Raw genomic sequence first — 8,061 nt, forward strand, 5'->3', positions numbered from 1 at the left:
CATTTCAAGAATTTGCATCTTAGTCATTTTGAGTCATTTTGGTCCCCAAGGGCATTTTGGTCATTTCACATAATATTTTGGCAGAAAAGTCTTTTAAAATACTTCATTTTGTAATTGTTTCATTTTAGTCGTTTGGTTGATTTTATTTTAGTTTCATTCTATGGTATTTTCAATTTACATTTTTTTACTCATTTTTAGTTTAATTACGTTTTAGTCCTTTTGTTTTAGTTCTTTAGTCATTTTTGGTCCATTTTCTAGTCCAACTAACTTTTCAGGTGCCACATGCCTCTATCCTATTGGTCCAAGGCCAATGAGCTAGCCTATAAATGGGTCAAAGAGTCAACAAAAATTCATTCAATCATTTTTTCTCACAAATCCACAAAAAATAACAAAAATCAATTTTCCTTTTTTTCCTCCTTCTTCCTCCACCGTAACTAACTTCTTCTCTTCTTCCACCACCCTAACAAACTTCTCCAACCACCACCTTCAACCTCCATAACCACCACATCTCCACCATAACCACCTCCTTCATCACAATATCGACACATCCACAATCCAATCCGTTTTTTTTTCTCCACCTTCGTTCAACAACAACAAGCCAAATCGACAGATTCATTTTCACAATTCAAGAACAAATTCGTTTCTAACAAGTTCGAATTGAATCTGAGCAAGATCTTGGGCCGAATTCATCATCATCAACAAATTCGTTCTCAAACAACCTCAATCCTTCAACGCCAAGGCTTTACATCAAACGGAACCGGATATACTCAATCATCAAACGACAGAAAAGAAGTGAAATAGAAAAAGAAGAAGAATCATCCTGATCAAGCCAGTTCGAATTCGCATACATCCAGATCGACGAAAAAGCTTGCTAAATCGGAATTCTTGTTGCTGATTCCCGTCGAAAGCCCATTGTTCCTCCGATTTTAACTCAGGTATCACCGGTATTCATGCTTATACGCTAGTATTCGTGCTTTAAAGTCCAATTCGTTGCTGTTCATGTGAAAATTTGTTGTTGCTTTTATGCTCACGTCGGTTCTTGGTTGAATTCGTTTTCAGCGTTGTGTGCGTGAGATTGTAAAGACCGGTTGTTGGAATTTTAGAGATAGGTGATTTGACGAAGGATTAAGCATCATGTGAGGCTGTTTGTGTGTTATGGTTAAGGGGAGAAATTTGTTTTGTTTGAGATTGGAAGAGAAGGAATGGAACGATGGAGAAGAAGGAGAAGCTTTTCACGTTTTAGCTTGTGATTAACCCATGATCCATGATCCTAACCCGCAACCCATGGATCCAACCTGTCCAGCCCCTTTTGCCCCGGCCCAGCAGGCTTGTTCAAGCCCAGTTTCCATGGCTGCATGCTACTTGCTACGCACACCCCTTCTTTCTGTGCTGTTTAATTATTTCTTGACTGCTCACACCCCCCTGTTTGATCCTTTTACCAAGATTCTTTAGAAGATTTTTGCAATGCTTTTCCTTGTTAATTCTAGTTATTTTGCATTGGTACATGATTAATTTGGACCTAAAAAATGTGAAAAATGTATTGATCCCTTTGTTAACCCAATAATGTTCATTTTGTCAAAGTATCGTGAAAAAACTCCAAATTAATCATGTATTTCTTGCATAATCCTCCTTGTGTGTGTTTCTTGAATTTGTGCATGCTGGATTTTATCTCTAAAGCATAAGAAATGTATGTGAGTTTCATTCTTGTTCGCTTATTAAGTGTGTACTTGAATCTTGATAAAAAAACGTGGAAATAAATGTGATAACTATGCTTATAGGAATCATTGTGCATTTCGTGAGATATTAATCCTTTGATTCTTGTGTCATGGCTGAAAATTTGGCTATGGTATTAAATCATTGGATTCATATCTTATAAAATTCATAATGATTTATTTTAAGCATATTCTTTATGTTGATTTCTTGCACTTTAATCTTTTTTATTGCTCTTGGTAAATTCTTGACTTCAAGATGTGTCAAAATATATGCTCATAACCCCTTAGTTACCTCCATGTCATTGCCTTATTATTTTTTTTTCCTATGATCTTTACCCTCTCCAAAATGTCTAAAAAGTGTCAAGTTTCAAGGTGTTTTTTCTTGCTTACTTTACTTGCTTCATCTTTTGCTATTATGACATTTGTGCTACTAACCATTTTGTTTCATGTTGCATGAGCATCTTTCATCATCTTCATCTCATCATCTTATATCCTTGGTTTTCATCTTTCTTACACTTTAAAGTTCATGCAAAATTAGAATGTAAAAACTTAGGGATTGTTGTATTTTACTTTTATGCAATTTTAAATTCTTGCAAGACCATAGAATGTATCTAGGCCAATGATGTAAAGGACAATGGACTCTAATGATGTACACCGACACAAGCACCGACACATGCACACACATCACATAGATATTTTTAGATGTATGGCTAGGATATGCATGTTTAGATGTATGTTTAGGATTGTATGTTTAGATGAATGCCTAGGATTTACACTTAGAAAAATCATTTTTCAAACAAACATGAACAATATCACTCAAATCATTTTCTAAATAAACCTTGGGATCAAAATCCCATTGTATTTTTCCCTTTTTTTCCCTTAAACAAAATTTCAATGAAAATTAATCATACTTGATGAAGGTGAGAAAAACACAAGAAGGGGGGTTGAATTGTGTTTTGAAAAATTCTTCGTTTCTCCTAAAAACTGAACACACTGATCAGAAGCTAGGTGAGACAGCTTCTGAAGTGATAATCAGAATCTAAATGCAGCGGAATAAAACAGAGAGAGAGAAGAAGAACGACACAAAGCAATTATACTGGTTCCTTCCACAATCCGGAAGTAGTCCAGTCCCCCTTGCACTTCCAAGGAGATTTCACTATGAGTAATATCTGATTACAAATGCTCAAGCACACAAGCAAGAGACTTCCAATGCTCAAGCACACAAGCAAGAGACTTCCTTTGCTCAAGAACACAATCAAGAGACTTCCTGCTCAAGCACAATTGCAAGAGACTTCCTAACTAAACAAAATTACACAGAAAATTGTTTAAGGTTGAACACTTGATATACAATCAGAGGTGCTCACAATACAAATCAGATACAGACTCAATGGACTTAAGAATTTCTAAGATAAGACTTTGAGACACAGAAATTCTAAGTGAATGCAGAACAATTTCAGCAGAGGTTTGGTACTTGTGAAAATCTCGTGAGTCTTTCGTTCAGCGTTCTTGCATTACCAAAACTCTAGGTCTTCACTCCTTTATATAGAGGTGTGAAAGAGACGTTGTGAAATTGCCAGCACACCAAAGAGTCGTTTGTTGAAGCTTGATCTTTCACCAATGATCTTTTGCCTGATTTGGCTGTTGTCCTACGAAGAACCAATTTGAAATCCATTCCTTATCCAAAGGAACATATATGCAGGCGAGACCGTATTCTGGAGCTGTTTTCTTGTCTTGAAGCGTGGACACAAAACAGAGTAGTGGAGAACGTGGTTGTACAATTCGTACAAAGTACAATGTCAACGCTTTCGTCCAAAATGCAAGCACAAGCCTTCAAACACCTTTGAAATGACCGTTGCAAAATTCCACTAATCCTTTGTTTGTGTTTTCGAATCCAATAGACAGCTTTTGCATTGATAATTCTTCAATTCTTGAATCTTTTGCAAATCCAGTTGAGATTCAGCTTCTGGTGAAATAGCTTCTGATGAGGCAGCTTCTGATGATGCAGCTTCTGATGATGCAGCTTCTGATGATACAGCTTCTGATGATATGACTTCTGGACTTCTTGTCTTCAGGAGCACTATCCTTACTTCAGAAGCGATTTTAACTTCAGGAGCGCTTTTTCTCTTCAGTAACAAGTTGCCTTCAGGAGCGTCCAAGCTTCAAATTTTTGTTGTTCCCTTTGCTCTTTATTTGCTCATTCAGAACCAATGATGATGTAACTTTATAATTATGGTCCTGTACACTTGAACAAATATTAGCTAGTCCAATTTACAATTTTTAATACCTTGTTATCATCAAAACTCTTTAAGGTTCATTGTTAAACACATTTTGTTCCAACAATCTCCCCCTTTTTGATGATGACAAACAAAAGTATTTAAAATTGATCAATTGTTGTTAATCTAATTAACAAGTTGACTTTGGGGTTCTGAGGTTTGTAAGCTCAGAATCTGAGGTTTGTAAGCTCAAAACTCCCCCTGAGTCTGATAGTCTTTAAGGTGAGGTTTGTAAGCTCCCCCTAAGTTCTATCCAGGTTAATTAAATTCATTTTTCGCATAATAAAAATATCAGAGCTTTAAAAAAAATTGAATCAATGAAAGAATTAACTTATAGAAAAGAAGAATGGTTCAATTAATTTTACTTGAATTTTGATACTTCTTAGTTCGTTCATAGCTTATACCAATAAGGTCACAATGATAGAAGTTTTTCAAAAATTCAAATGCCATTAATGGGGCTCAGAGCCTTTAAATACTTGTCACATATACTCCCCCTTTTGTCATTATCAAACAAAATGAAATAAACAAATAAGCATAAAAGACAAAAAGATTTGAGAAAAACTCAAACAAAAGAGAGTATACAAGAAATTAATTAAATAAATCAGATAAAAAAAAAATGTGAGCAGAAATATCCAATTATCAGAAGCAGTAAGCAGTCAGAAGCAGTAAGCAGTCAGAAGCAGTAAGCATTCAGAAGCATAGAGAAATAAAACAAGATGGTTTTAGAAACAAGGACTAAGAATTTAAAACAAACAACAAAAAATAACACAAAATGTGTGCAACTAAGGGTTGGTTTGTTGTTGTTTCTTCATCTTCTCCATTTCTTCAATCTTCTTCTGCAACAGTTCTTCAAGCTGTTGTTGCCTCTGGAGAAGAGCCTGTTCCCTTTCTCTAGCTTCTTGCTGCTGCTGTGCCATCTGTTTCTTCAGAAGCTTACACAACCTTGCTTCTCTGGTCAAGTAGGCCGTTTCTGAGAAGAAAGGCTGGTTTGCTAGGAGCAGTGTAGAACTTCTTACTCTGAGACTCTGATTCAGATGCTCCATTAACTTCCTGACAGAAGCTTCCTTGCTTCTGATGCACTTAGCCCTTATGCTTTCAATTAGCTCAGTTGCCCGGTTCTGAAGAGATGCCCAGGAGTCTTCATATGCACTTGTGAGATCAATTGTCCTTCGTTGATCCATAAGATTATGCATCTGACTCAGGATTGTGAGAAGCTCAGAATTAATATATCCAGATTCCAGGATGTTTGAGGGTGGTTGTTCAAGGATTTCAAGATCAGAATCACTGATTTCCAAATCTTGAACAGGGTTAGGAACTGGAATGGTAAAGTGTGTTTGTGTGTTTGAAGATGAAGGCTGGTCAGAGGCAATGTGAGTGGTAGAGGTTGAGGCTTGAACATTGAATAGAGAGATGTCAACATCCATGGGAGTAGGTTCTGGGGAGTGTTCAGGTAAAGGTTGAAAGTCAGTTTCAGTTGATGGTTGTTGTGGTGAAGTTGATGTTTGAGTGTTGAGTTGGGGGTCAATGGTAGCTGTTGGTGATTGTGGGGGTGTTGTGGGTTTATGTGGTTCAGGTGTTTGTTGATGGGGGTTTTCTGAAACAACATTTTCAGAAGCAGCTGCTTCTGGAGTTGCTTCAGAGGCCTTTTCTGAAGTAGATTCAACATTTTCTGGAGGAATCATGTTGAGAGGTTGAATGTTAAGGGGTTGAGGGTTAAGGCGAAAGATAGTCTCAATGACTTTTTCTCTCTGCACAGCCATTTCAGCCAACTTCTCATTAATTATGTGACCAACTGGCTCATAAGTAGTTGACTGAGAGGGCTTTTTGTTGGTTTTGGTTGATGTTGACTTGCTTTTTACTGGTTTTTGAAAGAGTTGGGCTAAGGGTATATCATCATCAGAATCATCAGAATCTGATAATGGTGTGGATGCGGAATCTGATGATATATTAATTACCTTCTCTGGTTCAGGAACAGAATCCTCTTTAACAGACTCACTGGTCATCAGCAACAGTTGCTTGGCTTCTGAAACTACAGACTCTTGTAGCTCAGCAGCAATCTCCATAGCTTTTCCAATAGCTTCTGACACAATAGTAGCAGCTTCAGTCTTCTTAGAAACATGAGGGAAGTTCTTGGTCCTCCTTACTGCTTGCTTCCTTTTCTTCTTTGGTATTGCAGGTTGATCAAGAGTAATGCCAACATCCATGATCATCCTGGAATCCATGTCTTCAATGGCTTCTTCAATAGAAGGTACTGATGAACTACCAATTTTGAGCTTGTCAGTAGCAACTTTTGCCTTTTTAGCAGATTGTTCAACCTCTAGATATTGCTCTGCAGTCATCTTCCTTTTTGACTTTCTGCCTCTGGCTCGTGGCAGAGCACCACCATACATTTCCTCTGGAATATCTTCCAATCTGATTCTCTCATTGGTTGCCTCAAAATGTTCCTTGATATAGTACATCTGCACTTCAATGGGATCCTTCTTGCAGATGGGTGGAAAGTCCTTCATAAGATCAGACTTAACAAGTGATTCACTCAAATCTGTATGAAGCTTGGTGACAGCAGGGATCAACTTCATATTCTTGAGGGTTTGTGCATTAATGAACTTTCCAGTTTTAGTATCAAGCAGCTCATCTGTGAAGGCTTCAGCACTGCTTAGCTTGTCCAAGACTCCTCCTTGATAGAATATTTCTGACAAGAGTCTTCCATAAGGTACCCAGGTTCTATTCTGCAGCTGACTCTGTTTCAGACACTCTATCAAGTATTTGAACATATATTTTGGCACGTTCACTTTCTCCTTCTTAATGAAGTGTTGAAGAAAGACCTTTTGTGCCAAATTGGGTTTCTCACTACCACCACATGGAAGTAAGTCCTCATTCTGAATCTTCAGAAGCAGCTTCTTATCCATGCTTAGATCGGCATACTTTCCTGCTTGCGTTGAGTTGTACAGGGTCAAGTTTACTTTTTCCTTCCAGAGGCGTTCTTCAGCTGTATTTGAGAGATCAATTCCAGAGTATTTTCCAGAGGCCTCTCTACAGAGTACAGCTTCTATCTGCCATTCCACAATTCTCACTGGAATACCACAAATACTTGACCTGATTTCAATACCTGTAAATGGCTCAAGTCCCATTTCTTCTCTGGTCTTCCCTTCCAGTTCGGGATAAATCAACACCATTTGACTTTCTTCAGTTATAGACGCAGCTTTGTCATAAACCTTAGCCCTTACCCAGAAGTGTCTTACCAATGCTTCGTATGTTGGTCCATTCAACATCTTGAAGTAATGCATAAGTTCCTGCTCTTCATAGTAGCTTCTGATCCAACACTCATGGAAGGCGAGTGATTCAAAATCCACCGGATTTTCTATTTGAACCTGTAGTTCCCATTCTTCCAATTTCATGCTTCTTCCTTTGTAGTCAAATTCAGGGACCATCCGTGAAGTAGATTCTGAAACTTTTGAGCTTGATGATGCCATTTGAAGATTGACGAAGATTTGAAGAAGATGAAGATTTTAGGGTTTAAAGTTTGAGAGAATGCGCTTACTTCGCAAGAGGTTTGAGAGCAAATGTGTTTGTTGTGAGTGAGTAGTGTGTGAATTGTCAAAGTGTTAAAAGTAAAACGATTGCAATTCAAAAGAGACAAACAAACATAACATTAATGACAAAATTGGGGGCGCGTGAAAAGTACTTTCAAAGCTATTAAATCATCATTGCCCTTTTAGTTATACACCAACACATACAGGCCACGTAAGAAGTTCACAGAGTAACTACCAAGTTAGTGGACCAGAAGTTACTTTTTAAAAGGTAACTTCCAACGTTTCCACTAATTCAACTATTCAGAAGCAACAAATCCAGCTTCTGGACTTCAGATGCTGACGTCATCATCAGAAGCGAGTTTTCCTCAGAACCTCAATAAAGAGCTTCTGATGGACTACCGCTTCTGAACTGACTTCAGAACCTAAAATCCTATTCAGGAGCAAGCAAGCATTTAATTAGATACTAAGTGCATGTTCAAATTTTTCTTTATAAAATCAAATCTTTCAACAGTTAAAGGCTTAGTAAATATATCAGCCCATTGATTT

The sequence above is a fragment of the Medicago sativa genome, chromosome 6 (genome assembly GCF_051527215.1).
Source record: "Medicago sativa cultivar Bolivia chromosome 6, Bolivia_mono, whole genome shotgun sequence".
NCBI lineage: Eukaryota > Viridiplantae > Streptophyta > Magnoliopsida > Fabales > Fabaceae > Medicago > Medicago sativa.